Below are 6,541 nucleotides of genomic sequence, written 5' to 3'. Positions count from 1 at the left end.
ATCCTCCCAGTTCCCTTGACCCATAACCTGAGGTCATCTTCGAGGCCTCTCTGTCCTCTCTGCACATTCAAAGCACTGCTAAAGTGTGTCGTTTCTTCCTCTATAACATCTCAAAAATCCATCCCTTCCTTTCTGAGCATGCTACCAAAATGCTCATCCACTCTCTTATAACCTCCTGCTCAGACCACTGCAACCTGCTCCTCACGGGCCTCCCAATGAACCATCGCTCTCCAAAGCTGTCTATTCTACGTCGCTATGACCATGTAACCTCCCAGATCAAGTCGCAGCAATGGCTCCCCACGCACGCACGCATACCATCTGTAGGTTACACGTAGGCACGCATTCTCACACTCCAGGGAACGCACTGCTGCTCGGTCTTCGTGAGATCTCTGATTATAAACTATTCTGGAAGAAGCCGACATCTCATTTATTCTAGCAAGTCTTTGATTAAACATGGCATTTTACGCTGTTTTAATGTTATGTATAGTATTGTACTGCTTCGGCTTTCAGGTGATGTCTAAACTTACGAATATTTATGTGATCATTGTACTCTGTTTAGAATGGTTGGCAGCTACAATAAGAGGGATACAAGAAATATAAACAAATAAATAAATAAGCACGTACTGATCAAGCTTCTTTTACTCAAATGCATTCACTCTGCAGCTCCTCGTTATCTCTCTTCACCTCTTTCCACTCCGTTCATCCAGCATGTCGCTCTTATCTGTGCCCTTCTCCTCCTCTGCCACGTTCCACCTGGCTGGGCCATATGCCTAGAATAGACTCCCTGACTTGGTGCCCCATGCTCCCTCTCTGGCCAATCCAGTCTAAAAACTCACCTGTTTGAGACTGCTTTCAAATCTACAATAAATCAGAGTCATAGCCAGGCAATTTGGCGCCTATGGCCAAGTGAAAAACTGCACCCTCACCCATTAAACAACACAGGACACTATGAGCTGGGAGACTCTGTTAAATGCCCGCAAGGGTATTAGCTGCGCTAGGTAAACCTTACAGCCTTGTACTGCCCCCACCCCATCACGTCCTCTCTACTCACAATTAAAAATTATGCATTTATAATAACAGATTTTACTTGAAAAAGGATATTCAGAGTACAGTCTTCTGAGGTAAAATATTGCTTATAATAATGTATATTATATTTACACGCACCATTAAGATGCCAACCAGAAAAACCTGCAATAAAGCATAAAAGACTCTTCAAGCCTATAAGGCATCAGGCCTACTGTAATGCACCATGGGCAAGAGCCTGGCCCTCAGAAAGCCACAAGGAAACAGAAGTACAATACAACAAACTTTCTTTATCAAAACAGCACTAACAGCCAGCATTCAAACAGCAACAGCACTACCTATGTAAATGCAACCCTGCAAATATTACAAAAGGCCTAAAACACCAATACACCCTCGATTAGGAAAACAGAATAAGCCAGACTGCTACAGATCCCTACATAGAAACTAACACTAATGGAATATCTCACCTCAGTCACACATGCAGAACACAGACAGACCATAAAATATAAACAGAAACATGCAGACAAAAACTGAACTAGAAACTGCAATAAGCAAATTCTGCATGCAGTGCAACAAGGGAAAAATAAATTACCTTTCTTCATAACACAATAAAATCCAGAAATATAAATATCATCAATAGTAGAAAAAAAACACACAAATAAAAAGAATAATTTCTCAGTGGAAGGGAGTGGACAGTGGAAGGGAGTGGACAGTGGAGTGCCTCAGGGATCTGTATTGGGACCCTTACTGTTCAATATATTTATAAATGATCTGGAAAGAAATACGACGAGTGAGATAATCAAATTTGCAGATGACACAAAATTGTGCAGAGTAGTTAAATCACAAGCAGATTGTGATAAATTGCAGGAAGACCTTGTGAGACTGGAAAATTGGGCATCCAAATGGCAGATGAAATTTAATGTGGAAAAGTGCAAGGTGATGCATATAGGGAAAAATAACCCATGCTATAATTACACGATGTTGGGTTCCATATTAGGTGCTACAACCCAAGAAAGAGATCTAGGTGTCATAGTGGATAACACATTGAAATCGTCGGTTCAGTGTGCTGCGGCAGTCAAAAAAGCAAACAGAATGTTGGGAATTATTAGAAAAGGAATGATGAATAAAACGGAAAATGTCATAATGCCTCTGTATCGCTCCATGGTGAGACCGCACCTTGAATACTGTGTACAATTCTGGTCGCCGCATCTCAAAAAAGATATAATTGCGATGGAGAAGGTACAGAGAAGGGCTACCAAAATGATAAGGGGAATGGAACAACTCCCCTATGAGGAAAGACTAAAGAGATTAGGACTTTTCAGCTTGGAGAAGAGACGACTGAGGGGGGATATGATAGAGGTGTTTAAAATCATGAGAGGTCTAGAACGGGTAGATGTGAATCGGTTATTTACTCTTTCAGATAGTAGAAGGACTAGGGGACACTCCATGAAGTTAGCATGGGGCACATTTAAAACTAATCGGAGAAAGTTCTTTTTTACTCAACGCACAATTAAACTCTGGAATTTGTTGCCAGAGAATGTGGTTCGTGCAGGTAGTATAGCTGTGTTTAAAAAAGGATTGGATAAGTTCTTGGAGGAGAAGTCCATTACCTGCTATTAGGTTCACTTAGAGAATAGCCACTGCCATTAGCAATGGTTACATGGAATAGACTTAGTTTTTGGGTACTTGCCAGGTTCTTATGGCCTGGATTGGCCACTGTTGGAAACAGGATGCTGGGCTTGATGGACCCTTGGTCTGACCCAGTATGGCATTTTCTTATGTTCTTATGTTCTTAATTCAAAACAGCTAACGAATAGAACAACATATAAATATTTTAGGAACACCAATAAAATATTTCAAAACAGACACATCAAATAACACTGATGTTCCCTGGGAACTTTTCATTTCCAGATGCCCTGAGATTGTCATAGATTAGCAGGCAGAGAGGAAGGGGGTGGGGGGAGTGTTGTTGTTTACAGACTTTCTCCTCTTTCACATGTACATACACGCTCTCTCTCTCTCTCACACACACACACACACATATACTCCTCTCACTCACACATGCTCTCTCATTCTCTGATGCACACATATGTACCTGCTCTCTCCCTCTCTCTTGCATACCCACACACACATGCTCTTTCTTACACTCAAACACACAAATACACGTGTTCTCTCTCTCACACACACATGCACGGTCTCTTTCACATATACATGCTCATTCTCTCACACACATAGACACTCGCACACACACACATGCGTTCTCACTCTCACATGCTAACTCACTCACACACACACATGCTCTCACTCACACTTACACACACACACACTCTCACCCGCCCTATTGCACACACACATGCTCATTCTCTCTCTCACACACTTACACACTCTCTCACATGCACTATTGTACACATACATGCTCACTCTCTCTCACACACACACACAAATACATGCTCTCTCTCACAAATACACACATGCACACTCACACAAACACATATACACAGACACCCTCTCTCTCACACACACACACACACACACATACACACACACACCACACACACACGCTCTCTTTTCCTCCTGAAGGAGCAGCAGCAATCTCTTTCTTCAGCCCCGTGGCCAATGGGAAGACTTCTTGGGTCCAAGCCAGCTCTGGCCTAGTGTTCCTTCCTGCAGAGCAGTACTTCTGCTCCTCCTCCTATTCCAACTCTGAAAGCCACACTGCAGATTCTAGCAGGCCACGGCACTCGTTCTCCTCTTACTCCAACCCCGCTGGCTATGCTGCCAATTTCAGCAGGGCTGCCATGCTTCTCCTCCTACTCAGAGCTTGCCAGTCATGCTGTTGACTCGAATGAAGCTGCTCTGCTCCCAACGGCAGCGAGAGGCGTCAACACCAACGGGCCTGTGGCATCCTTTGGGTAGTGGCACCTATGGCTGAAGCATATTGGCTAAGTGCACACTACAGCTTTACAATAAATACACTTCTCCTAGACTCTTGTTATTAGTTTGTAAGCTCCATGGAGCAGGGACTGTCTTTTACGTGTATCTGTATGGTTCTGCGTATGCCTAGTAGTGCTTTAGTAATGATAAATAGTAATATAAATCTCTAGCTGGATGGGTGGTCTACAAATTGAAGAAATAAAAAAATAAGAAATCAGTAGTTGTAGGAACCTCTTAAGAAAAGGGTTTCTCATCACTGCTTACCCTGAGGGGGAATAGCCTATTGGTTAGGGCAGTGGGCTACGAACCAGGAGATTGGCATTTGAGTCCTGGGTTAGAGCAGGGGGCTACGAACCAGGAGACCAGACCGGGGTTTGAGTCCTGGGTTAGAGCAGTGGGCTACGAACCAGGAGACCAGCGTTCGAGTCCTGCTGTCGCTCCTTGTGACCTTGGACAAGTCACTTTACCCTCCATTGCCTCAGGTACAAAACTTAGATTGTGAGCCCTCTGGGGATAGGGAAATACCTACAGTACCGGAATGTAAACCGGTGTGATATCTCAGATCAAATGTCGGTAAATAAATTTAATATTTTTAATAATATAAGGATAGCATAAGTTCACATGTCCAGTACTAGTAATATAAGCCTGCACATGCAGACAGAATAACCTTACGCATCCAGTGGTAACAGAATAAACATACATTTCCAATACTGATAGAATAAGTGCTCATATGTTGAAAGGAAAAGCTGATGGATATGACCAGGATACGTGATTATGTCCAATATTGCCATAATAAGAGCTTATGTCCAATACTGCCAGTAGAAACCCACACATACAGTCAGGATAAGCACACCCATGTCCATTAGTTCCAGGAGAAGCTCACACATACTGCAAAGGTAAGTGCACCCATGTCGCGTACTGTCAGGAAAAGCTTGCGTATACTGCTAAGATATGCACACCCATGTCCAGTACTACAAAGAGAAACTAAACACATACTGCCAGGATAAGTGCACCCATGTCCAGTACTGCCAGGAGACGTTCACTCATGTCCAGTACTACCAGGAAATGCTCACACATATTGTCATGGTAAGCGCACCCATGTCCAGTACTACCAGGAAATGCTCAAACATATTGTCATGGTAAGCGCACCCATGTCCAGTAATACCAGGAAATGCTCACACATATTGTCATGGTAAGCGCACCCATGTCCAGTACTGCCAAGTCAAACTCACATATAAATCCAGGATAAGCGCACCCATGTCCAGTACTGCCAGGAGAAGTTCACCCATGTCCAGTACTACCAGGAAATGCTCACACATATTGTCATGGTAAGCGCACCCATGTCCAGTACTGCCAAGTCAAACTCACATATACATCCAGGAAAAGCGCACTCAGGTCCAGTGTTGCTAAAAGAAGCTCAGACATAATGCCAGGATCAGTGCACCCTTGTCCAGTACTGCCAGGACAACCTCAAACATACTGCCAGGATAAGCGCACCCATGCCCAGTGCTGACAGGAGAAGTTCACACATACTGTGAGAATAAGCACTCCCGTGTCCAGAGCTGCCAAAAGAAGCTCATACATACTGCCAGGATAAGTGCACCCATGCCCAGTACTGCCAGGTCATCCTCACACAATCTGCCAGGAAAGCACACCCATGTCCAGTGCTGCCAAGAGAAATTCACACATATTGCCAAGAAAAGCACACCAGTGTCCAGTACTGCCGAGAAGCTCACACATTCTGCCAAGATAAGTGCACCCATGCACAGTGCTGCCAAGAAACGCTCACACATACTGCCAAGATAAGCGCACCCATGCACAGTGCTGCCAAGAAACGCTCACACATACTGCCAAGATAAGTGCACCCATGCACAGTGCTGCCAAGAAACGCTCACACATACTGCCAAGATAAGCGCACCCATGCACAGTACTGCCAAGAAACGCTCACACATACTGCCAAGATAAGCGCACCCATGCACAGTACTGCCAAGAAACGCTCACACATACTGCCAAGATAAGTGCACCCATGCACAGTGCTGCCAAGAAACGCTCACACATACTGCCAAGATAAGCGCACCCATGCACAGTGCTGCCAAGAAACGCTCACACATACTGCCAAGATAAGCGCACCCATGCACAGTACTGCCAAGAAACGCTCACACATATTGCCAAGATAAGCGCACCCATACATAGTACTGCCAAGAAACGCTCACACATATTGCCAAGATAAGTGCACCCATGTCCAGTACTGCCAGGATAAGCGCACCCATGCCCAGTGCTGCCAAGAAATGCTCACACATATTGCCAAGATATGCGCACCCACGCACAGTGTTGCCAAGAAACGCTCACACATATTGCCAAGATAAGCGCACCCATCCACAGTGCTGCCAAGAGCTCACACATACTGCCAAGATAAGCGCACCAGTGCCAGTACTGCCACGATAAGCACACCCATGCAGAGTGCTGCCAAAAGACACTCACACATACTGACAAGGTAAGCGCACCCATGCCCAGTGCTGCCAATAACTCACACATTCTGCCAAGATAAGTGCTCCCATGTCCAGTACTGCCACGATAAGTGCAA

The sequence above is a fragment of the Rhinatrema bivittatum genome, unplaced genomic scaffold (assembly GCF_901001135.1).
Source record: "Rhinatrema bivittatum unplaced genomic scaffold, aRhiBiv1.1, whole genome shotgun sequence".
NCBI classification, from domain to species: Eukaryota; Metazoa; Chordata; class Amphibia; order Gymnophiona; family Rhinatrematidae; genus Rhinatrema; species Rhinatrema bivittatum.
This window is presented reverse-complemented; position numbering follows the sequence as displayed.